At 47.6% G+C, this 26875-nt stretch overlaps 1 protein-coding gene across 1 annotated transcript in view; it reads left to right on the forward strand.

Annotated features, from left to right (window-relative positions):
- Positions 1 to 26875, forward strand: part of ADORA2A (adenosine A2a receptor) — a 146522-nt gene that overhangs the window by 67022 nt on the left and 52625 nt on the right. The window lies entirely within an intron of this gene.

Genomic DNA, 26875 nt, shown 5'->3' on the forward strand with positions numbered 1-26875 from the left:
ATTCCTTTTCTGGAAACTGCCCTCATCGCCATCGCTCACTCAGCATCACCAGCAGGTCTCATTCCTTTTCTGGAAATGCCCTCATGGGCATCGCTCACTCGCCATCCCTGGCAGGTCTTATTCCTTTTCTGGAAATGCCCTCATGGGCATCGCTCACTCGGCATCCCTGGTGGTCTCATTCCTTTTCTGGAAATGCCCTCATGGACATCGCTCACTCAGCATCCCCTGCAGGTCTCATTCCTTTTCTGGAAATGCTCTCATAGTCAGCATCCCTGGCAGGTCTCATTCCTTTTCTGGAAATGCCCTCATGGGCATCGCTCACTCGGCATCCCTGGCAGGTCCCATTCCTTTTTTGGAAATGCCCTCATGGGCATCGCTCACTCGGCATCCCTGGCAGGTCTCATTCCTTTTCTGGAAATGCCCTCATGGGCATCGCTCACTCGGCATCCCCTGCAGGTCCCATTCCTTTTCTGGAAATGCCCTCATGGGCATCGCTCACTCGGCATCCCCGGCAGGTCCCATTCCTTTTCTGGAAATGCCCTCATGGACATCGCTCACTCAGCATCCCCTGCAGGTCTCATTCCTTTTCTGGAAATGCCCTCATGGGCATCGCTCACTCGGCATCCCCTGCAGGTCCCATTCCTTTTCTGGAAATGCCCTCATGGGCATCGCTCACTCGGCATCCCCTGCAGGTCCCATTCCTTTTCTGGAAATACCCTCATGGACATCGCTCACTCGGCATCCCCTGCAGGTCCCATTCCTTTTCTGGAAATGCCCTCATGGGCATCGCTCACTCGGCATCCCCGGCAGGTCTCATTCCTTTTCTGGAAATGCCCTAATGGACATCGCTCACTCAGCATCCCCTGCAGGTCTCATTCCTTTTCTGGAAATGCCCTAATGGACATCGCTCACTCAGCATCCCTGCAGGTCTCATTCCTTTACTGGAAATGCCCTCATGAGGAATACACCCGCACCCCCACTTGCCACATGCATGCACTCGCCCCCCTCAAGGCCCTTGTACTTTTCCATTAGTTTTTCTGTTTTGTTTCTGTCCTGCTTCTGCTTCTCTTATGCCCTCACTACCCCTTGCCTCATTTCCTTTCTACCACAGACCATAATCAGGCTACCCCTGGCGGGGGCACAGTAGACCACTATTCAAACAAGCCTCTGTGGTGAGGGGACGCAGTCTCATAGCTTTTTAACTTAGGATAACGGATATATTCAGTAGTGCCCCTGCGGCTATGCCACCATGGTTCCAAAGGCCGGCCTGCCGGGGAGGCCGAGGGAGAATTTAACTGAAATGGAAAGGCCCTGAGAAGATTGGGACTTCCTTGGGGAGACACGACGACCCATCCCAGGAGGGGCACTATGCAACAGAGGCGAGGATGAAAAATTGTGGAATAGTAACGTCTGTTATTCCAGTGCTTAGACTTTGGAGGACCATTATGGCAGAGCAGACGCCAGGCATTCATTTTATTCGCTGTCGTGTCGCGGTCACATAGAGACTCTCGGGGGACATGTTTGTGCGCGTGTGGGGGATGGCATTCATATCATACCAGGTGTGATTCTTTAACCTTACTGATGTATGGAACCAAGAACAGACATAACCATCCGTCCATGATCTTACTGGGAGACATTGTGTATTCAGCGACTTTTCTGAGCCAATACGGTCCACACACTTCAGAAAGAAATTAACATGGGCAGCCAGTCCTGAGAAAACGTTTCCATGTAAGTATTGGGTAATTGTTGAAACTAGGAAGGAGGCAACATCATGAGACCCTTCTACAGAGCTCAGAACACATTTTGAAGACAATGGGCCTCATTACGACCCTGGCGGTTCGGGAACTACGGTACCGGTAATACTACCGGTACCGTAGTTCCCGAACCGCCATAGTACGAGTTGTGCTTGCGGGTGCCTGACAGCCGCCAGGTCCTTTTCTAGAAACTGCACTCATGGACATCACTCACTCAGCATCCCCGGCAGGTCTCCTTCCTTTTCTGGAAATGCACTCATGGGCATTGCTCACTCAGCATCCCCAGTGGGTCACATTCCTTTTCTTGAAACTGCCCTCATCGCCATCGCTCACTCAGCATCACCAGCAGGTCTCATTCCTTTTCTGGAAATGCCCTCATGGGCATCGCTCACTCGGCATCCCTGGCAGGTCTCATTCCTTTTCTGGAAATGCCCTCATGGGCATTGCTCACTCGGCATCCCTGGCAGGTCTCATTCCTTTTCTGGAAATGCCCTCATGGGCATCGCTCACTTGGCATCCCTGGTAGTTCTCATTCCTTTTCTGGAAATGCCCTCATGGACATCGCTCACTCAGCATCCCCTGTAGGTCCCATTCCTTTTCTGGAAATGCCCTCATGGACATCACTCACTCAGCATCCCCTGTAGGTTCCATTCCTTTTCTGGAAATGCCCTCATGGGCATCGCTCACTCGGCATCCCTGGCATGTCTCATTCCTTTTCTGGAAATGCCCTCATGGACATTGCTCACTCAGCATCCCCAGTGGGTCACATTCCTTTTCTGGAAACTGCCCTCATCGCCATCGCTCACTCAGCATCACCAGCAGGTCTCATTCCTTTTCTGGAAATGCCCTCATGGGCATCACTCACTCGCCATCCCTGGCAGGTCTCATTCCTTTTCTGGAAATGCCCTCATGGGCATCGATCACTCGGCATCCCTGGCGGTCTCATTCCTTTTCTGGAAATGCCCTCATGGACATCGCTCACTCAGCATCCCCTGCAGGTCTCATTGCTTTTCTGGAAATGCCCTCATAGTCAGCATCCCTGGCAGGTCTCATTCCTTTTCTGGAAATGCCCTCATGGGCATCGCTCACTCGGCATCCCTGGCAGGTCTCATTCCTTTTCTGGAAATGCCCTCATGGGCATCGCTCAATCGGCATCCCCTGCAGGTCCCATTCCTTTTCTGGAAATGCCCTCATGGGCATCGCTCACTCGGCATCCCCGGCAGGTCCCATTCCTTTTCTGGAAATGCCCTCATGGACATCGCTCACTCGGCATCCCCGGCAGGTCTCATTCCTTTTCTGGAAATGCCCTCATGGACATCGCTCACTCGGCATCCCCTGCAGGTCTCATTCCTTTTCTGAATGCCCTCATGGGCATCGCTCACTCGGCATCCCCGGCAGGTCTCATTCCTTTTCTGGAAATGCCCTCATGGACATCGCTCACTCGGCATCCCCTGCAGGTCTCATTCCTTTTCTGGAAATGCCCTCATGGGCATCGCTCACTCGGCATCCCCTGCAGGTCCCATTCCTTTTCTGGAAATGCCCTCATGGGCATCGCTCACTCGGCATCCCCTGCAGGTCCCATTCCTTTTCTGGAAATGCCCTCATGGGCATCGCTCACTCGGCATCCCCTGCAGGTCCCATTCCTTTTCTGGAAATGCCCTCATGGACATCGCTCACTCGGCATCCCCTGCAGGTCCCATTCCTTTTCTGGAAATGCCCTCATGGGCATCGCTCACTCGGCATCCCCGGCAGGTCTCATTCCTTTTCTGGAAATGCCCTAATGGACATCGCTCACTCAGCATCCCCTGCAGGTCTCATTCCTTTTCTGGAAATGCCCTAATGGACATCGCTCACTCAGCATCCCTGCAGGTCCCATTCCTTTACTGCAAATGCCCTCATGGGGAATACACCCGCACCCCCACTTGCCACATGCATGCCCTCGCCCCCCTCAAGGCCCTTGTACTTTTCCATTAGTTTTTCTGTTTTGTTTCTGTCCTGCTTCTGCTTCTCTTATACCCTCACTACCCCTTGCCCCATTTCCTTTCCACCACAGACCATAATCAGGCTACCCCTGGCGGGGGCACAGTAGACCACTATTCAAACAAGCCTCTGTGGTGAGGGGACGCAGTCGCCTAGCTTTTTAACTTAGGATAACGGATATATTCAGTAGTGCCCCTGCGGCTGTGCCACCATGGTTCCAAAGGCCGGCCTGCCGGGGAGGCCGAGGGAGAATTTCACTGAAATGGAAAGGCCCTGAGAAGATTGGGACTTCCTTGGGGAGATACGACGACGCATCGCAGTCACTGTTTTGAATGATGAAAATTTGCCCTTTTTTGTAGGATTTGATTCTGCAACTTTAGCCTTTTTAAAGGTTTGAAATCAGGGGGGGGGGGTTTGGTACCTAGTGCAGGGTTCCATCTATGTGTGGTTCGCATGGGACTTAGAAAGAGTGAACCCAGCTGTGGAGCAGCAGAGCGTTGTACATAGTGGCCTATGCACCCTGGGTGTTACAAGTCGCGGGGGGGAGGGGGAGCTGGGAGGCAGGGGGGAGGCGGCAGAGGAGCTGGTATATGCAAGGACAGCGGGTGGGAGGAGCTCCAGAGCAGGGTAAGAGGGGTTGAGTGAAGTGGTCCGAGATTGCTTTGATGTTCTTTGAAGAGTGGGGTCTTCAGGCCCTTTCAGAATTGTAGGATGGAGGCTTGTTTCCTGTTGTTTTGCTTCTTACAGCCTGAGGATGCCGTGACTGTTGCTTATGGGATTATTTTCTCTGCCATGTAGAGTGATTCACCAAAACTAGAAAGGCCTTCTGTCTCTGACACATGCCTAATATCTGGGCAGTTGGTGGGAATGACCAGCTGTTGCTGTGTCTGGGCACAGCGCTTAATGGTCACTGTGTACTGCTTCGAGGAGCTTGTCTGCAATTATCGTCAAGACTAGGGACCCTTTGGATAGTGCTGGGGACCCCTTCTACTCCATCTACACCCCTAGCACACGTAGAGTGACTGAGCTCTATAGACCAGGCTCTGCTCGCTGGGCTACCAGGCGCCTGATACATCTACAGCAAGACGGGTTGGACTGGGACACAAAAAATACTCCCAGGTACCAAAAAGAAACACTTGCAGCTTTTCAGGACAAGCTGTGTGAGTTATATGAGGGGCCATGTGTGGGGTGTGTGGAGGGAATTGTGCTTTTTAAATGACATTGGTTCTGCAACATATTTGAAAACTACAAGCTGCACATTGCACTGATCCATCAAAGTGGCTCACGTTAGCCCAGAAAGCTGGCCCATAATTGCCCCCAAGACTGGTCCTTAAGGCATTGCCTTATTGACTCGCCCATCAGTGAGGCAAACTCTGGTCTTCTCCATGTCCCAGCGATGGCGACGGGCGGCGGCTTCCGCAAGTATTGGGGCGTAGCCCTAGCCTAACAAGTACATAGCACCAGCGGGGTCGGACCAGGGCATAGCATCAGGTACCGATGGAAAAAGTGGCCCACAGTTGCAAATGGCAATTCGTTCCTTTTGGGACTCACTGCTTCAGTACTAAACATGGGAGAGTTTTCTGGTAAAATGTGACACACAGAGCATATGATAAAACATGAAACTACTAGCTGCATAGTAAAATAACTAATGAATCTGGCCCACCGTGACCAAAAGAAAGGGACCCTACTAACACGGGTACATGTCCCATTCCTACTACGGGTAATATAGCTGAGTGGCAATGCACTCGTCTTGAAGGCAAGAAGATCCCGAGCAACAGAGGTTCGAATCCCGGTCCCGCTACAAAACCTCCCCGGTATTAAGAACTGTCATTGCAAGTGAGAGAGGTCTTTACGCCCTCGAAGGAGGAATTTTAAAGCAGCTGCATCTACAGAGACATGATGCAAGGGGAGTCAGTCTTTTGGCTGGGGCACTTTCAAACCCTACCTTACGGACCAATGAGAAGTGCCTGTGGGCCTTGCGCCTAGCCAAGCTTAGCAACAGATTGGGAACCAGGAACTCTTGAGGAAGTTGGAAGAATTCTCTCTCCAAGGAGTTCCAGCCAATAGTGACAGAGAAGGAGATCCCGCAAGTCGTTCTGACAGGTAAGGCCCAAGAACCCCCACCATCATTCTCAGCAGGGTGGGGCCTACCTACCTGACCAGACCTCAATTTTCCCAGGCTCATGAGTAAAGCACTTATCTCAAAGTGGAGCAAAATTGAGTATCGTTAAAATGGGTAATTTGACCACCTGTTATTACAGCGCTTAGAAGTGTGAGTAAACGGGCATGATGTGCTAAAGAGGAGTCACATTATTATAAATCATAACATTGACCAAGCAATGGAGAACCTCCTGGGTTGATGCTGGCGACACCAGCGCCTCATTCTCTGGTATTTGATAACACTGGCTAGCAATCAGATATCTTAAAGAGACTGTATTGCAGCCATTGACTAACCAATGGAACGCTTTCTGGAATTATATTGAGGTCTTCGACTAACAAACAGAAAGCTTATAAGAAAGTTAATTAAAAAAAGGAAAGAAAGAAAACGCCCATTAATGAGATTTGATGACATTGACCAGTCGATAAAGAAGATTGTGATAACAGGACCGTCCATTAGAGAGACATTGCTGTGAGCATATTTGATGACATTGAATAACCAACTAAGGGCTCGGTGGAATAAGATACATTATGACATTAAATGCCCAACAGAGTATATATATCCTTGACCAACATTTTGTGATATTGACTAACAAGCAGTGAACTTGCTGGATTGATATTGACAAACAAGCAAAGAGCTCTTTGGGGTGATATTGACTTAAAAGCAAAGAGGTGTCAGGTTGTCATTGACTAACAAGAACATATCTTTCTGGGAGTATATTTGATGATACTGACTAACCAACAGAGAGGAATTATATTAACCAACAGAGAATCTCCTGCAGTGTAATCTCTTGGTATTGATTAACCGAAAGAAAGTTTCCTTGGGATGGCATTTTAGGATTTTGACCAACAAGTAAAAACATCTTCTGGGATGAAAGCTTGTGGTACTGAGTATCAGCAACACTCCCATAGAGAGACCAGAGAGGATGGCTGCCAACATGACAATGAGCCCACGCCAAGAATTATGTGTGATGATCTGAATTTGTTCACCATTGGGTAGGAACTGAGATTGCGCAGGTGTGTACGGGAATTATGCAAAGGGAGCCTGCTCAGTGAAAATAGGTTGATGCGGAAAAGAGTTCGCTTTTAGGGCAACACAAGAGTTTGCCCCTTTATGTCTCTACTGGAGAACTGGTGGCTGCTTTGGTATAGGATTCTGCATAGGTTTTGCAGACAAAGAAAATGCTTAGAAAAGTCTAATATGTACTTAAAAGTCCTAGTGGCATTCGAGTGGGGGGTTGGGTAGGCAAATGAACATCTATGACATTGCCTAAGGCGTGGCTGTCTGGTTAGGCCCAGCAGTCTGTATCAACTTATGCCAGCTTCAATATTTGGACACCCAATAGCGGTATTACCCAAATTTATGACACAAATTGAAACAAATGGTAGATTTGACCGAATTCGGTCACTACCATTAGTTCGAATTTGTGCGTTCAATTGGAAGCCGAAAATACCGAACATGAAGAGCGGGGGTGTTTCCCCTGCTCCCCATATTCGGTATCTTCGGCCTCAGGGGGGTGTCCCCCGCTTCCTCAAAATTGGAACCAGGGGACACCAATAAAAAAATTAAAAAAGAAAAGAGGACCCTGCAGCGGCGGATCCTACCCATTTTAGAGAGATGAAACTAACGACGCAGGTTCAGGAGAGGCAGCGGACGGAAAAAAGGTAAGTGGGGGTGTGGGGGGGATGTATGGATGCATTTGGTGTGTGGGGGACATAGATTTGGTGAGTTTGGCGGTGATAAAATTGCATTTGCAGTGAAATTGACTACAGCCAATTTATTCACGAAAAATTCTGCCATGGTCAAACAGTCCAGATCCCCAATAGCAGGGGCTGCAACCTTGGGTTTCGGGGTAGTCGCGTGTCGGGTGATACCTGGATGCCCCTTCCCTAAGCCCCACGGCCCTTTAGAGGCTGGGAGCTGGCGGGGATATACTCAAGCGTGTGCTCCGAACCCTTCCGTGGAGGTAAGGCCGGTGCTGCTCCCCTCTCCACTGTCCCCCATGACGGTAACCAGGGCTGTTCCCGGCAGACTATTCCACTATCTCATCTTGTAAAACCGCAGATGAATTCTTCGGCGTCCAGCAGAAGGGCTGAGCCGCTGGAAGATCCAATTCTCTTGGCCATTTGTTATTGCTCCGTTTTTATTGCTTTCTTGATCTGCAGGCTGCGCGGTTATTTTATGCAGTATAAAAGTTTCAAAATGTTGTAGTTGATCCAAGGAGCGTATTTTATCCAGAAATAAAGTGGGCTGCAGCTTGCAACCGTACATGGTCAGCCCTCAGCATTTTACTTGCCTGACCCTTGAGATTGTTGCCTAAACTCGCCCCCCTTTAAGCCCCCTCCTCCCTGCACTTTGAAAGCTGATCATACTCTCTTACCATCAAAGGGTGGCGGTTTCTCGGCCTTGCTGTCTCTGAACTCTGCTGCTCGCACCCTCCCTTGTACTTCCTCTGTCCGTGATCCGGAAGTGCTCGCTGCCTCCTCTCACGCTGATGACAAGGCCTTTGTTCCTCTTTCTTTTTTTAACTAATGCACTTAGTTGTATGCCCCTCCCTCACTCTGGAGTTAATTATCTGTGCACTCTCTAAAGTGCCTTATCTACCCATCTTCAAGTTCATACATGGCAACATCAGCCATTCCATTCGGGAGACCCTAGTCCAGTCCTGGATTTAACTTTGCATACTAGGGCTTGTGATGGGGGAGATCCAGGACTACAAGTCCCAAATTGCAAAGTTAAAACCAGGACTGAACTAATGTCTCTGGAGAGGAATGGATAATGTTGGCATGTATGAAACCTAATTATATATTCTGCATCTTATTTCATTAGCACTCCGGCCCCACAGCTGGTGATCTCTCCTGCATCTGAGGATATTTCTCCGCTCTGTAACGTGTGCTATCCCTCCCTTCTCTGAATTTTGTTCCGCTTTCTCTCTGAAGTTCGTAATCCCGCCCCTATCTGAAATGTGTGAGCTCTCCTGTCTGTAAAGATTGGAATCTTTTCAATTTCTGAAGTCCATTTTCTTTCCCCTTTTTGGAGTTCGTGATCTCTCTTTTCTCTGGATTTGTTGGTCTCCCCCATATTGGTGATCTCTATTGTTCCCACACTTGATGATTGCTCCCTGTCTCTGGAGTTGGTGATCTCACTTGTCTCTTGATTTGTGGATCTCACCTTTGCAGTTGGTGGTCTCTCCTGTCTGTGGCCTGGGACCACTCTACCTCCAACTTTCTGTTCCAAATCATCTTCCTTCTCGAGCTCTCCGCTCGCCCTCCTCCAACTCTCTGAGAGCCCGACGCTTCTCCAAGCAGAGAGTTCGGGGCAGATCTCTCTCCTCGGCTGGGGCCTCCCTCTAGAACAGCCTCCCTGCCTCTCTCAAACTTGAGCAGAACCACCTCCGGTTCCGGAAGCAACTCAAGACCTTCCTTTTTACTTCTGCTTTCTCTCTTCCTCTCCCCTAGTGATGCACCTGACTGCTCCGTGCACTGGTCACCCTCTGAACTCGGGCCCAGGCTCCTGCATGTCCAGTTGGCCTTGCACTGCCTCCAGGCTCCCCAGCACTTAAGGGTCTGAATCTGCAACCCTACAGTCCCTTCTCTTTGCACTTACGCACCACCCGCTGGCTGCACTTGTGAGTTAACTGCACTTCCCCCTTTCTCTCCCCCCTGGCACTTCTCCCCTATCCTCTTCCCCACACTTGTGTATAGGCATGCTATAAATAAACTATATCATATCATATCACACTTGCACGATCCTTTTGTCCTCCCTTTGTTTCCCCCTCCTTGTCTTGTCACGCCTAGACACACTTTACAGGCGCGTTATAAATGCCATATCATATCATATTGTATCATGGTTATCTCTATTATCTCTCGGAGTTGTGATCTCTTCTTTCTCTGGAGTTGGTGATCTCACTTGTCTCTTGGTTTGTTGATCTCACTTGTCTCTTGGTTTGTTGATCTCACCTCTGCAGTTGGTGATCTCACGTGTCTCTTGATCTATTGATCTCGCCTCTGGCATTGGTGTTCTATTGTTTCTGCAGTTGGTGATATCTCCTGTCTATGGCCATGGTTATCTTTATTATCTCTGGGACTTATGATCTCTCCTTGCTCTGGAGTTGGTGATCTCACTTGTCTCTTGGTTTGTTGATCTCCTGCCTATGGCAATCGTTATCTCTACTATCTCTGGGACTTATGATCTCTCCTTTCTCTGGAGTTGGTAATCTCACTTGTCTCTTTGTTTGTTGATCTCACCCCTGGAGTTGGTGATCTCACTTGTCTCTTGATCTGTTGATCTCACCTCTGTAATTGGTGTTCTCTAGTCTCTGCAGTTGGTGATCTCTTGTCTATGGCAATGGCTATCTCTACTATCTCTGGACTTGTGATCTCTCCTTTATCTGGAGTTGGTGATCTCACTTCTCTCTTGGTTAGTTGATCTCATCTCTGGAGTTGGTGATGTCCTGTCTATCGCAATGGTTATCTCTACTATCTCTGGGACTTGTGATCTCTCCTTTCTATGGAGCTGGTGATCTCGCTTGTCTCTTGGTTTGCTGATCTCACCCCTGGAGATGGTGATCTCACTTGTCTCTTGGTTTGCTGATCTCACCCCTGGAGTTGGTGATCTCCTGTCTATGGCAATGGTTATCTCTACTATCTCTGGGACTTGTAACCTCTCCTTTTTATGGAGTCGGTGATCTCACTTGTCTCTTGATTTGTTGATCTCACCTCTGTAGTTGGTGATCTCATGTGTCTCTTGATCTGTTGATCTCGCTTCTGGAATTGGTGTTCTCTTATCTCTGCAGTTGGTGATATGTCTTATCTATGGACATGGTTATCTCTATTATCTCTGGGACTTATGATCTCTCCTTTCTATGGAGTCGGTGATCTCACTTGTCTCTTGGTTTGCTGATCTCACCCCTGGAGTTGGTGATCACCTGTCTATGACAATGGTTATCTCTAGCATCTCTGGGAGTGGTGATCTCTCCTTCCTCTTGAGTTGATCTCTCCTTTCTATTTGGGTTGTTGATCTCTCTGTCTCAATAGTCGGTGATCTCACCTCTATCTTGTCCCGTGATTTCTGTCACAAACCCAGTCTGAAAACGTGGAGCACCCGGTCGACACCCCACAACTGGGCCAGAAAATAGGAAATGCTGAGCACTAGGCTAGCTCCTGATCTTCTTTGCTTGGTACACATTTTCACTGATCACCAAACCTGAAAAACAATCCAACCGGAAGGTTCTAATGATGGTTGGATAGCTCAGGGGCAACATGCTTGCCTTGGAAGCAAGACGATGTGGAACAACACAGGTACTTCCCTGGTTCCGCGCTTGGATACCTATGGGTATTAAGTGCGTTATAAATAACCAATTACAATGTCCAGGGATAAGAACACTCTCATCTGTAGCGACAGCCCTGGATGTGTCCAGATCATGTGACTCCCCCATCATCTCTCTATGCTGGTAGGAATAGCATGTTTTCTACAAAGTGCTGATTTGGTCAGCCATGCTAGGATTTGAACCTCTGGTCTGCAGGCTGGAAAAAATGGTTTACATCAGGGAGTGCTTAACTCACAGAACGTTCTGCAATGTTGTTGGTTAGTATGGACGGAAGTCTGGTGTCCTTACTCCCGCAAACTGCAGCACAACCCTAAAGGATTGCCCTAGTCTCCAACATCTCCAGCCCTCGACTTTACAACCCCAACCAAACCAGGGCTTCAGGATAAGCCCTGACTATTTTAAATAGTTCCCATCTGAATTGGCTGCATTTTGTGTGAATATCCTAAAAACACAGAGTGGATTTCATTTTTGGGACCCAGACTTGGAGACTTCAATGGAATCCTGCCCTGGTGGCTTGGCTCTCCAGGTGATTACATTTTGAAGGACCTCTGATTTTGCTGAGACATTCATAAAGTTGGAAAAATAAAAGAATAACAAATTCATTGCTCTTGTTTAATAACATTTACAACATAGAACATTTGAGGGCCCTCAACATGTTTCCAGAAGTTAAACATGTTGGTAAACCAGTAATTTCAGAATTATTGCCCCGTCAACTCACAAAATTGGGTTCCCCCAACAATGAAAGTGACAACTGTTAGTCAATGGAAGAGAAAAAGGGCCATATTCTCAGAAGTGGGCGCCGATTAAAAAGGCGAACATGATGCGCTTGTTTCATTTGTGCTCATTGTAGAAATGCACAGTTCACCTTTTCCCCAAAGGTGACCTGCTTATTTCAGTACAGATATTAGGGAGGAGATGCTCTAGGCAGCCCCTCCCCCCCTTGTGCTCCTGACATTAACATATGACTGGCTCCTATCAAACACATGGGGCCTCCTTATAAGTATGCTGGTAAGATTACCAGCACCGTTGTTTCCGGACCAGCATACTGCAGGTCTGTCTGCCGGAGTCGCTGTACCCATCAGGTCTGACTCTGCCGGGCACAGCGGCCACGATAGGCAGACCGTCACGGAAACACCGTCACCGTTAGCAACAGTGCCGTTGCTTCCCTGGTCCCCACTCCCATAGAGTCCTCTGGGGCTCTATGGGAATTAGGAGTAACCAAAATTGCTGGTGCCTTTTTACGGGTCCAGCGGCAACACGCTGGTAGCACTGGCAGGGTTACCACCGATCCGTAATGAGGCCCATGGTGTTGCTGGGAACACATTTCACAGAGGCAAGGTAGTGCATCGCATCACTTGCGCCAAAAACGTTTTGAAAATCTGAACGAAAACGTTAATAAAAAGCACATTTTGTCAACTCCGTTTACCTCCAGTGACTTATCGAGGGGCCATCTTAATCCCCTGGGGGTCAGAAGGGGACGAAAAATAGTCTGAGGTATCCAAACAGTATCCCACTTTTTTGCTGAAAACGTGTAGCATATAGTGTATTTGAAAGTAAACTGCTCCAGTGGAATTCATTGAAACTATCAGCTGCTCAGTGCACAGTCATTAAAGTGGCTATTATTGGCCCAGAAAACAGGTCCACACTGGCCTATCGTGGTGATCGGTCAGCCATTCTCTATCACCCTATAGGCCAGCCCAAGCCGGCCTGGCGGGGCCTTTCCATTGTTGAGCTGCCAGTAGGAAACACTCAGGTCCCCTGCACATGGGCCTGTTCCACTGCTAGTAAAAACTTATTGGCAGGTTAACGTCTTCTTATTTTGGACTCTGATAGAATTGTCATCAAACATATTCGTACCGCGTAGATTGGTGATACTCACTAGGGTGGCCAGATGTTTCTAACCAAATGCTGGGATGATGCTACGAACTCAAAACAATAGGCATTGAAGAAGGATATTTATTTACTGTTAATTTATAACATGCTCAATACCAGCGAGTGGTTTCTAAGCACGGGATAGGGACTTGAAGCAGTGTTGCGCAGCGTTGTCTTGTTTCTAAGACAGACACGTTGCCCCAGAGCTAGCCTTCCTCCCTCGGAAAGATATTAAAATGTTAGAGCTAACATTTACAGGACATTCCAGAGGATACTGGTAAAAAAAACCTAAGCTTACTGAGGCTAGGGCCATCTTAACAGTTTTTGGGGCCCAGGGCACAGATAGACTTAGGGGCCTCTTCCCATAGCGCATTCCATCCCCAACCAACGAAATGAACGGATTACATCCCTCAAGTCAAATTCAACAGAACGAACACCGCCGACTCTTTCCTAAAACTAGAGAGAAACCACGGATCGAAGAGCCCTTCTCCACTTAGTAGGCAGTGCCAGCTCAAGGGTTGCCGACGCCGACGCTTGAGGAGAGAACTGACTCTTTAGAGGTGGGATTTAACCCATGAACAGGGCAACCAGCAAATTACCAAACAGATAGACAATTATCGTTACTCCTATTCGCCCTGATTGAAAAAGGTGGCGTATTCGCCGAAACACGTGTCTCAAAAAAGGGCACACCCAATACACTTTTATCTTTCAATAACTACCTTGTGTTGACTATTCCTTTGAGCTGGCGCTGCCTACTAAGTGGATAAGGGCTCTTCGATCCCTGGTTTGTCTCTATATTCAAACGGAGCAGGGGGTAGTCTCCGTAACTCCACTTGGCAGTCGACACCCACTACAAGCGCAGGGCACCAATAGGTTGATATATCAAGACCCCGTCTTTTGTGAACTTTCCTAAAACTCGTTTGAATTTATAATTATAATTGTTCTTTTATAACACGCTTAATACCAGAGATTGGTTTCTAAGCACGGAATCAGGAGTCGAACCTGTGTTGCGCTGCGTTATCTTGTTTCCAAGACAGACACGCTGCCCCTCAGCTATCCCCCCTCACCCTTCCTGAAACTAATAATGGTCCAGGGAGAAGAGCAGCAGAGGTAGACCACTCTTCCTGCCCTCTAGTCTTGTAACATGAGTGTAGCATAACCTACTTCCTTTTGGGGTGCAGGAAATGAGACTACCAGTTCCCAGCTGCACGTGAATAGAAGGGCTATAGAGGGAACCGATTGAGGCTTGTAGTATGATTCTGCCAGGAATTATAGGGATATAATTCATGACGTGGTTACTAACTACATTAAACCCATTCTCGTTTTCATGTGAGGGATTTTGTTCCATAGGAGCGCTGTAAAATGCTACCTGAAAGATTTTCTTATTATAACGCACTAAGGCAGACTTAAGGCTCACAAGGAACAGATATGAAAGACATGAATGGGATGGACAATGGGAAACAGATATGAACTATGCAAAGAACTGTCTGTAAGCAGAATGCTGACATTGGTTATGTTGCAGTTATGTTTACAGGTATTTGCATGTGTTTAGGCATCACTGTAAGTGAAAATACAGAAAATGAGATCACTGGGAGGGAACTCGGTATTTGTCAAGAGACAATGACCATTAGTTTGCATATAGCAAAGTTGTTTATTATTTATGTTAAATGATGAGTGTGGCTTTTTCGAAAAGCATACACTGTAAACCGAATGACCTCTACGGACTCGCAATTTTGGCAGATATGGCCAGGAAAGAGAAAATAATTTGCTTAAGGTCACACACTTTAGTTAAGTAACGATGCTGTGATTTGAGCCCAAACTACGATTTAGGCACTTGACCATACAGCTTCTCAGCATTGGTCTAATTATTAAACATCTATAATACAACAACCTGAGAAATGTGTAAATCATTATAGAAATATGTTAAGAATACGATTCTGCAGAATCTGAAGAAAATGTGAAGTTCCGAAAGAGCAAACGGACATCACATAAATGCACTTGACAGTTTAGAAAGGGAGAGAGAGATGTAATTGCCTTGCGAGAAAATGCTGATTTCAGTAGCCATTTGATGCTGTGTGAGCCCTTTCAGGTGCAAAAGCCAGGGTGCCTCCACCACATGAGTTATTATCACTCAAACAGTATTGCAGCTGTTAGGGGCATTAGCTTCATGCTACCTCTTGGATAAAGAGCTACTCATTCCATTAAGCAAGGAGAATGAACATTAATATTGATATTGATATTTTATTTATATCGCGCTTGTGCACAAATGTTTGAGAGCGCGACAAGGCAAGGGAGGGGAACAAGGGAGAACAAATACAACAATCTTACTAGGCTCAGTGACATTGAGAACGCGCAAGTACATGTTAAAAAGTGTATTTGGAAGCTATAATCATAATGCCAAGGGCAGTGGCAGACAAAATACTACCCAATTTTCCCACTAAGTATCGCTAGTTCATGCACTCTTGTTTCTTACAAATATGCTGAAATAGAGTTTCAGATTATGTTCTTTCATAGGTATTTTTAGCACATCATTTTGAATTCCTATTCACCTTAAAAATACAGGATTACAAGTACCAGAATGCAATGTGATGAGCATCTGAAAGCCAGGTCTGTTTTCTGCCACAACTTGAGATAATTTGCAATCTCTACAAGGTGTCATATGGATTGTGCAACCTCATGCTTCCCGTTGCCCATCTGTACCCTGCCAGTTAATCTTTTAGCAGCAGACACTGTAATGGGGACAGGCATGGGAATCAAAGAGCAACTAATTGACCCATGAAGCCGTGCTGCTAGTGCCCTGTCACACCGATGGTGGCGATCACAGAGAAGCAGAAAGGAAGAAACAATGGCAGAGAGAGGGAGAGATAAACTGATATTGGGAGAATAGGCAAGGAGCTTAAGACATAATAAGAGAGGGAGGGAGTGAGCAGGAAGGGAGAGAGCAAGATAGAGAGTGGTTATGAGTGAGAGGAAGGGTGAGAGGGAGTGAGAGTGTGAGTAGAAGCATGAGAGCGAGACAGTGAGCGATAGGGATGCTGAGAGAGAGAAGCGACTCAATAGAGTCGAGACAGACGTTAAAGATGGTGAAGGTGAATCATGAGATCAGAATAAAGAGACAAGGAAGGTGCACAGGAGGAGTGAGGCAGAGGGGAAGGAACAATGAGGAACAGTGAAAATGAGGCAAAGACAACAGAGGTCGCATACAACAGAAGTGGCAGTCAAAGGGGGCAGACAACAGAGAGAGCACAGGTAACAGGGGTGAGGAAGAGAATTAAGAAAGGAGTGAACACCCAGAGATATAGTAGGAAGATGCAAGAAATAACAGAGTGGAGACTGGCACAGATAACGAGGGGGAGGCAAACTAAGGACACGAGATAAGGAAAGGGCAATGAGGCAGGAGGCAAAGTCAAAGAAGGTGGTCAGGGGCATGAGAGAGGCAGGAGGCAAAGTCAAAGAAGATGATCAGAGGCATGAGAGAGGCAGGAGGCAAAGTCAAAAAAGGTGATCAGAGGCATGTGAGAGGCAGAGTCAAAGAAGGCAATCAGAGGCATGAGAGCGGCAGGAGGCAAAGTCAAAGAAGGAGATCAGGGGCATGAGAGAGCCAGGAGGCAAAGTCAAAGAAGGAGATGAGGGGGAATGGGAGAGGCAGGAGGCAAAGTCAAAGAAGACGATCAGATGCATGAGAGAGGCAGGAGGCAAAGTCAAAGAAGGCGATCAGAGGCATGAGAGAGGCAGGAGGCAAAGTCAAAGAAGGCGATCAGAGGCGTGCGAGAGACAGAGTCAAAGAAGGCGATCAGAGGCATGAGAGCGGCAGGAGGCAAAGTCAAAGATGGAGATCAGGGGCATGAGAGAGGCAGGAGGCAAAGTCAAAGAAGGCGATCAGAGGCATGAGAGAGGCAGAGTCAAAGAAGGCTATCAGAGGCCTGAGAGAGGCAGGAGGCAAAGTCAAAGAAGGTGATCAGGGGCATGGAGAGAGGCAGGAGGCACAGTCAAAGAAGGCGATCAGGGGCATGGAGAGAGGCAGGAGGCAAAGTCAAAGAAGGCGATCAGGGGCATGGAGAGAGGCAGGAGGAAAAGTCAAAGAAGGCGATCAGGGGCATGAGAGAGGCAGGAGGCAAAGTCAAAGAAGGCTATCAGAGGCCTGAGAGAGGCAGGAGGCAAAGTCAAAGAAGGAGATCAGGGGCATGAGAGAGCCAGGAGGCAAAGTCAAAGAAGGAGATGAGGGGGAATGGGAGAGGCAGGAGGCAAAGTCAAAGAAGACGATCAGATGCATGGAAGAGGCAGGAGGCAAAGTCAAAGAAGGCGATCAGAGGCATGAGAGAGGCAGGAGGCAAAGTCAAAGAAGGCGATCAGAGGCATGCGAGAGACAGAGTCAAAGAAGGTGATCAGAGGCATGAGAGCGGCAGGAGGCAAAGTCAAAGATGGAGATCAGGGGCATGAGAGAGGCAGGAGGCAAAGTCAAAGAAGGCGATCAGAGGCATGAGAGAGGCAGAGTCAAAGAAGGCTATCAGAGGCCTGAGAGAGGCAGGAGGCAAAGTCAAAGAAGGTGATCAGGGGCATGGAGAGAGGCAGGAGGCACAGTCAAAGAAGGCGATCAGGGGCATGGAGAGAGGCAGGAGGCAAAGTCAAAGAAGGCGATCAGGGGCATGGAGAGAGGCAGGAGGAAAAGTCAAAGAAGGCTATCAGAGGCCTGAGAGAGGCAGGAGGCAAAGTCAAAGAAGGAGATCAGGGGCATGAGAGAGCCAGGAGGCAAAGTCAAAGAAGGAGATGAGGGGGAATGGGAGAGGCAGGAGGCAAAGTCGAAGAAGGCGATCAGAGGCATGAGAGAGGCAGGAGGCAAAGTCAAAGAAGGCGATCAGAGGCATGAGAGAGGCAGGAGGCAAAGTCAAAGAAGGCGATCAGAGGCATGCGAGAGACAGAGTCAAAGAAGGTGATCAGAGGCATGAGAGCGGCAGGAGGCAAAGTCAAAGATGGCGATCAGGGGCATGGAGAGAGGCAGGAGGAAAGGTCAAAGAAGGCAATCAGGGGCATGGAGAGAGGCAGGAGGAAAAGTCAAAGAAGGCGATCAGGGGCATGAGAGAGGCAGGAGGCAAAGTCAAAGAAGGCTATCAGAGGCCTGAGAGAGGCAGGAGGCAAAGTCAAAGAAGGTGATCAGGGGCATGGAGAGAGGCAGGAGGCACAGTCAAAGAAGGCGATCAGGGGCATGAGAGAGGCAGAGTCAAAGAAGGCTATCAGAGGCATGAGAGAGGCAGGAGGCAAAGTCAAAGAAGGTGATCAGGGGCATGGAGAGAGGCAGGAGGCACAGTCAAAGAAGGCGATCAGAGGCATGGAGAGAGGCAGGAGGCAAAGTCAAAGAAGGCGATCAGGGGCATGGAGAGAGGCAGGGGAAAAAGTCAAAGAAGGCGATCAGGGGCATGAGAGAGGCAGGATGCAAAGTCAAAGAAGGCTATCAGAGGCCTGAGAGAGGCAGGAGGCAAAGTCAAAGAAGGTGATCAGGGGCATGGAGAGAGGAGAGACAGAACATATGGGAAAGAGAAGGAAGGGAAGTGAGAGCAATGATGGTGAGTCAAAAATGGAGAGATAAGTAAGGTGAGTGAGGGGAGGGACAGAACTCAGAAGGGGACGAGGGAGCATGAAGAGAGAGAAGAGACATGGCGAGACAGTGGAGGGGTTACAAATAAGTTTATTATGTAGAGGGAAGACAGTACTATGAACGGATAGACAAGTGAGAGAGGATGGAATGAGTGAGGGACATGGAAGGTGAGGGGAGGAGGTAGAGGATAGACTTAGTGACACAGTGAGTAGAGGGAGAAGCAAAAAGTTAGCCCAATGAGCGATATGTAGGAGTGACAGTCTAGAGGACAAGTAAAGAGATACATTGGACAAGAAAGGTGGCCAGGGAGAGGGAAGACAGGGAGAGCTAGAGAGAAGTGGCAGGCTTCCAAAAGAGAAGTGGCATAGTAGGAGAGAAACACAGAAGAGGCAGGCAGAGGGGCGAGGAATCTGAAAGGTGTGATAGGAGTGTCAAAGAGGAGAGACAGTGGGTACGTGTGCACGAAAGGCTTGGGAGAGGTGGGTGAGAGATTATGGGGTGAGAAAGTAAGGTGAAATAAGGGTTGTGAAAGACATAGCTTTGTTAGGAAAGCTATGTCTTATTATTGCCACTTTTGTTGCGTCCGTGATGAAAACTCAAGAAGGCTCATTTATGGGGGTAAACATAGAGGAACACACAAGACTCACTGAAATATGGATACGCGTTCAGTGTTCTGTTCTGCAATTGAATAGCAGGGCTAATAGGACACCCCTTCCAGTTGAGGGAGTGCATCCGACCCATTTGCAATGCAAACCCACACTAGACCCCAAGATTAACTAACATGCTTACCATGCATCCTACAGACTGTTTCCTGCCAGGTCACAGCTGACAGTGGAAAATCAGAGAGAGTGGGGGCAGAGGTGCGGCGATTTAGGGTGCACATACTAAAACAGGGTGCATTGTGAAATCCACACCTATCAACCCTCTGTGAGTAGATGAGGTTGGAAAAATACAGCTTCATGCAGTACACAAGAAGGACTGACCTAGTTATATACGAATGGAGTCTTCAACAAATGAGTTCAGCTCAGTCTAACAGTGTAAAACAGATGAAAGGCGGAGCCTGACTACCCATGAATCAAACTGTCCTTACACAGTACACACCTATATCTCTCTTGAGAGCTTTTATCTCTATGGGCTATCACAGAGAATACTTCCCCAAAACAAAGGGTAAAGAAGTGTTATTTATATGGTGCTTTTACCAAAGCGCTTTACACAGAACATATTTACATACAATTTCACCCAATTGAAGTTGGTACTCCTTTATCAACCTCAGAAGGATAAATGCAAAGTTGGCCTTGCCCGGATTCGAACCGGAGATGTGCATATCACACATAGATCGCAGAAGCAAACACCCAACCTGCTGAGCTATCTTATTAGCAAATAGGTTTCTGAGTTAATAAATGGCAGAGGCATATATTGCCATGGCTATGGGGACCCTGTTTCCAGCAACATGTAGATGTCCTTAGTGTTCTAATTACATAATCCGATTTGATTTCGTATAATTTTCACCTGCTGCAAAACATCTGATATTGCGCAAAGTTTGGGTCTAGCATGTCCTGCTCTTTCCAAGACAAGAACCCAATCCGAGGTCAAAGGGACTGCAAAGAAAAAAAAAAAATAAGCCAATCATGGAGGGGTATGGTCTGTGCTGTCTTGCAAACTGTAGTGCAAGACAAGCTAATGCTTGCAGAAGTAAGGCCAATAAACCAGGCCCCGCTGCCGCGAGCCAACTCCGACCCGCCAGTTAACGTGTGCTGCCTGCAGCCTCAGAATGAAAGGGGAATTGTGCTGTTTCGCTAAAGACACTGGGCAAACAAATGACACAACTACATTTTGCAATGTAGTATTGGTAGTATTTGTACCCCCTTCTCCCCCTTCCTGACACCCGTCCCCCCAATTTAGTGACAGGTGTGCCCTTCCCCCCCAGAGTGGGGCCCCGGGTCACGCTTTCCCTTCTATAAAGATGTCTCTGGGGCTACAATACCCAGAGGGTCATATGACATGCTGCCTACCTTGTTATTGTTATTGTGTCTCCGCTGGGAGACTAGACCAGGCTTTTGCTGCAGCTAAGAGCCAAAAGATGCAAAGGACAGCTCCCTTTTTGGGCTGGAAAGGCGGGGCCGCTGCTTAAGCTAGGACTTTGCTTGCCTTTAGCCCGACTACTGCTACTCACATGAGGATCCTTCGTCCAATGGCTCTCCAATCCCTCCGGTCATGTTATTCCCTTGAAGGACTAAGGCACATCCCTGTTTTGGGGCTGCTATTCGTCTTCTGGTCACATCTAGCCTCATTCAAGCCCAACTCAAAGCTCACATCCACTCCTCACTCCTTCCCATGCAGCTTTTCATCCCCCCACTTCTTTCCTTGCTGCTCATTCGTCTCCCTTCTCCCGCCTGGGCTGCACCACCCTCACGCACGCACTTTGACTGTGCCCCTTCCTGCTTGTGCTCACTTGTTTCCCTTCCCTTCTCTCACAGCCCTCAGCCACAACCCCAGTCTAACTTCTACCTTACTCTCCCTGTCCACATCTCCTTCTTCTCCCCCCCTGCACTTACACCCCTCAAACCCGGCGCTCCTGTTCTCCCAGCGTATCCACCCTTCTCTATTCCCCTTGCCTGCTGCCCAACACCTGCTCCTCTCCTCACCTCCTATCACTTCTCCACCTCCACCTCCTGTCACTCTTTCACTCAGCCTCTGGAATGCTCAATGCAACAAGCCTTCCTACATTACTGACCACTTTGACTGTTTTCAACTTCTGAAGCCTGGATCTCCCCATAAGAAATCCAACATGTTTCAACTATGATATATTTTTTGCATTTTTAAAGTAGGGGCATTGAGGCGCTGTTACAGGAATATGTCTTAGTTGCGTATTTATAACACGCTTAATACCCAGAGGTTTCTAAGCGCGGACCGGGGATCGAACCTGCGTTGCTTCGTGTCGTCTTGTTTCCAAGGCGGGCACGTTGCCGCTGAGCTATACTCCTGGGACAAATATTAGCCCCCATTGTCCCACCAGTCTATTAGGCTGCGTGGACTTCAAGGTCAGGATTTTCACGGTATCAGGTCCCTAACTCAGTGCTTAAACCTAAATGTAACCTCTGAGAGCACTAGGTCGTTCTTGTTATGTACGCCTATTTACTTCAGGTTGTCATCCAGCACACTTGGCCGGATGAAGGTTTGATTTACCCTTCTCCCTGCATCAGAGCTTTGCTTTCGAACCAACTCCTGAACCACAGAGTTTCCAGGAAACGGATATGCCGCCAAAATGGCTTCACTGCTCCGTGCCCCAAGCCCTGACTCAGAGTGAAGGTTCCATGTCATTCCATCGCACGTTTTTTATTTTGCATTTTCTGTCATAGATTTTTTACCGCAAAAACTCATCCATTTTTTTTTCCTTTTTTGGGGGTACCCCCCCAAACCCCCCTTACCACTGATTTGAAATCTAGTCCCAAAACAACCAGAAACCTTATATCCCTCTACCCACCCCCCCTTTTTCGATGGGTTGTTTTGCGGTAAAAAACCTGCAGCAAAAAATGCAGCGGAAAAAAACGGCGATGAATGGATGTCGTACCAGAGTGAATAGGGTCCGGCGTTCATTCATTGGCCGTTTTTTCTTCACAGCACTTTTTGATGAAAATGTTTTGTCGAAAAAAAACAATGAAAAATATGGGGGGCATATAAGGGGTAGGGTGGTGTATTGGGAATAAATAATAGGGGAGGGGATTTGGAGGGATACCCCCAAATAAAAATAAAAATTCAATGATTTTTTCGACAAAACATTTTCGGCATAAAAAAGACGCACAAAAAAACTGGGGATGAATGAACATAGAACTGCAAATAGAGGGTGGCTTCTATCCCTGGCTCCGGATAATAGTTTGAAGTAGGTGTATTTTACACCCTATTTACACCTTATTTCTTGAAGTTGGGAGTAAAATGCTTTTCTAGGGAGTCAAACACAACTCTTGCGCCCAATGGGGTTACTTCTTTGAAAAATTGTATTTGCACCCTAAAACGGATTTCTTTTCGAAATTCTTCATGTTTGTGCTTAGTATTTCAAGCTCATTAAAAGATGCATTTTTGCTCTAAGTTGCTCTTCAGATCAGGCAGTACCATTATTAGAGGCCCTCCCTAGGCCAGCTCTCTGCTGGCACCCAAGGAGGAACATCTCCTTGGAGCAGTGCGGGTGGAAGCAGGGTGCTGCCGCCTCTATCTCTGTTTACCACATGTTGGTCCAATCGTTTTTGCTCTGTAGTTTCTTTTGGGAGTATTTGCCTATTTTTAGGGAATACAAGTGACTGGTATGCAGCTTGTTTGTGGGTCTTTCTCTCTTTCATCCAAGGGGGCAGCATTACCCAGGACCAGATTTTAGGCCCCAAGGGGGGATTGTTGGGCAAGCATTCAGGCTGTAGACTTTAGGTGCAGGCCCCCTGGAACATCCGCCCCAGAATATTCCTGAAGTTAATCAGCGCAGAAAACAGGCGCCCTTTACAGCTCACAGCCACACAACACAAGATCATGTGTGCAGGAGGGAGCCTACATGAGTAAACTCCCTAAGACAGGCGCCCTTTACAGCTCACAATCAAACAACACAAGATCATGTGTGCAGGAGGGAGCCTACATGAGTAAACTCCCTAAGACAGGCGCCCTTTACAGCTCACAATCAAACAACACAAGATCATGTGTGCAGGAGGGAACCTACATGAGTAAACTCCCTAAGACAGGCGCCCTTTACAGCTCACAATCACACAACACACGATAATGTGTGCAGGAGGGAGCCTACATGAGTAAACTCCCTAAGACAGGCGCCCTTTACAGCTCACAATCACACAACACATGATAATGTGTGCAGGAGGGAGCCTACATGAGTAAACTCCCTAAGACAGGCGCCCTTTACAGCTCACAATCACACAACACACGATAATGTGTGCAGGAGGGAGCCTACATGAGTAAACTCCCTAAGACAGGCGCCCTTTACAGCTCACAATCACACAACACACGATAATGTGTGCAGGAGGGAGCCTACATGAGTAAACTCCCTAAAACAGGCGCCTTTTACAGCTCACAATCAAACAACACAAGATCATGTGTGCAGCAGGGAGCCTACATGAGTAAACTCCCTAAGACAGGCGCCCTTTACAGCTCACAATCAAACAACACAAGATCATGTGTGCAGGAGGGAGCCTACATGAGTAAACTCCCTAAGACAGGCGCCCTTTACAGCTCACAACCACACAACACACGATAATGTGTGCAGGAGGGAGCCTACATGAGTAAACTCCCTAAGACAGGCGCCCTTTACAGCTCACAATCAAACAACACAAGATCATGTGTGCAGCAGGGAGCCTACATGAGTAAACTCCCTAAGTGGGTATGGGAGTCAGTTTGTTCCAGGAGTGTAAAGGGCCAATGAGTTCTAGGGGTCCCAATACCTGGGAGCGAGGTTCACTTTACCCTCAATACACCTGGGAACAGCGGTGAGGCTGGCGCGAGGCGGGTCACGTGGTCTCAGAGCACTCCGGATTTCTTGTGATAGTATCTTCTTAATTAACTTTGAATTAATTATGTCTCTGAATTCATTTCACAGCTCAATACTTTGTATTAAATATATATGTAGTTCACGAAAATAATGACAAAATATTGAATAATTAAAAAATAACCAGCAAAAGGTTTCTCTTACTAAATGCATTGATGATTACAACCTCTCCCCCACCACCCATACCCAACAGCGAACATGCTCCAGCCTTCGTACAATAATAATAATAATAATAATAATAATAATAATAATAATAATAATAATAATAACGATAATAATAAAAATACATAACATCTGGAATGACCATGTCTATGAATTGTCAGTGCCCCTCCACCCCTCCATCTCTGCTTCTAGTGCTGCAAAGAGGCCCGCTCCCAGAGAGCGCTGCAAAAATCAACAACAAATTAAAAAATAAGTAAACATTACTCGAACCCAATGAAAATGCATGTATCTCCTGTAGAATAGTTTTGCGCACTTACTTGCACTTTAATCTGTCGCTAATAAGGACATAGGCACGGTTATGCGTGAACAAAAATAAAATGCAATGAAACACAATAACCATCAGCAATGTAGTCCTGCATCGTGAATTACTGGATCTGTGCGATTATTTCGAAAATAAAATGTTGGAGCCCAAAATACCGAAGATTTATTTGACCGCATATATGCAGGGGTGGACCCTCCACATAATCCCCCCTGATATTCCTCTACCTTTTTTTTATTAACTTTACCCCCCTCCCCTGATATATATAGAAAATGAGGCTCTCAAAATTCGGTATTTTGGGTTTCGACATTTTTACAACCTTTATTTTGGTATGATGCTGAATTGCTGGCTTTTCACGGTACGCGGCTTGCACCTGCACCTCTGTGCATCAAAGCATCTTCCCCTTAATTACCGCCCACATTTGAACGTAGAACGCTCTACAAGGCCTTGGAGTTGGGGTACTATACTGCATAATTATTGCAGCTATGAGTAAAATGATGTTTTAGATAGTATACAAGTCATCCCCAAAAAAGGTCTCATCAACGGGTGGTATTTTTTTAGTGGGTAAAAAAACTTCTTTGCAGTCGAAAACAGATATATATATATATATTCAGTGAAAAAACTTTGTTAAGAGGGACGTTATGGTTCAAAGTAAAACCGAAAAACCCCTGAAATTCGGCAGTTATGGTAAGATAAGCAACCATAACTCGCGCCACCGTGCACTGCTAACACTAACACCCAGGACATCAAAGATGACATCACAAATATAACTTTGCCCCCCCCCCTGGACCAAACTTTGCAAAGAAATTCAGAGTGGGCCATATACTTTTTTTGCAAAGTTTGGTGAGGATTCGTCCAGAGGGAGCGAAGTTATAAGCCGCCCAAAAAATGCTCTTCCTATGGTCACACCAACTTAACCATAACTACATGGACGCTACCGCGGCGTCCATGTTATATATATATATATATATATATATATATATATATATATATATATATATATATATATATATATATATATTTCAATGCATCATTCTTTGTGTTCACAATCTTTGTGTAGTTTTAGGAAGCGAAAGTAGCTGGGCCACCACTTGTCTGGCTGCCTGAGCACGCAGTACCGAGCTCTGAGTCACCCATTACCCAATGAACAGCCTTATATATAGAAATACAGCACTGTCATTACCGGCCAGCTAGTCTCTTCTAGCGCCACACAGGGGCTAGTTATATTTCTCCATTGTTTATTGCGGGATGATGAACAGAAGACCCTGCATTAAGCGAGTGCTGATTGGTCGGAGCGCGATGGCAAGGATGGAGACAACAGACAGATTAGACATGGGGGCGGCGGGAGGCAGTCTGCCATGCTCCCAAATTAACATTGTACACAGCGCATTATCCTGTAGTGCACGTGTTCATGGTCTCGATCCGTCAGCTTAGGGAAGAGAATCGTAAACGCACAGTTGTGGCTCACTCCGCACACACTGCGTGCTCCTGAGCATGAGGCCGCGCCAAGAAGCACGAGAACCTTCCACCTACCACATGCTGAGAGCGAAAGTCAGGGGACGGCAGGGAGTGGAGGAGGTAGATGTGGCAAATTGAGGTGCATGCAGATGGGGAGCAAAGGTTGGCACCATCTGCCATTCAACAACACCCCCTGCCCCCCATTTCCGGATTCACCTTCCAGTTCATATTATCTGTATATTGTGTTTTCTTCCTTCCTCCCCCCTTCATCTGAACTGTGGCCCCCTCTTCCTTTTCCTCTGTGCTTTGCACCTGAAGTCTCCTCTTGCCCACCTCTCCCCCGTTTCCTAGGGATCCGTGAACTCTCGTCTCCCTTCATTTCCCAGTCCCCTGCCTCCTTTGCACGCTGGCCCACTCCTCTAGCCCAGATGTCACCTGATGGTCTGCCCCGCCCACATCCATCACTCTGAAACTGTGTGTCTTTCCTGCCTCCACACCCCTCGGAGTCTTCCCCGTACCGTCCCCCCAATCCATGACTTCTCTGACAGCTGATCTTTCTCTGGGCCTTCTTCTGAACAGTGCAGGCTGTTGGCCATCCGTGCTGCCCCCTCGTTGAACTGCACAGTTCCTGCCTCCCAACCCCACCCCCAAGATTGTCTATTACTGTGTCCTTGGTCACCCATCATCCATGTACTGTTTTTTGTTATTCCTTCCTAG

This window comes from Ambystoma mexicanum, chromosome 10, assembly GCF_040938575.1.
Source record: "Ambystoma mexicanum isolate Mex_15411 chromosome 10, UKY_AmexF1_1, whole genome shotgun sequence".
Classification (NCBI taxonomy): Eukaryota; Metazoa; Chordata; class Amphibia; order Caudata; family Ambystomatidae; genus Ambystoma; species Ambystoma mexicanum.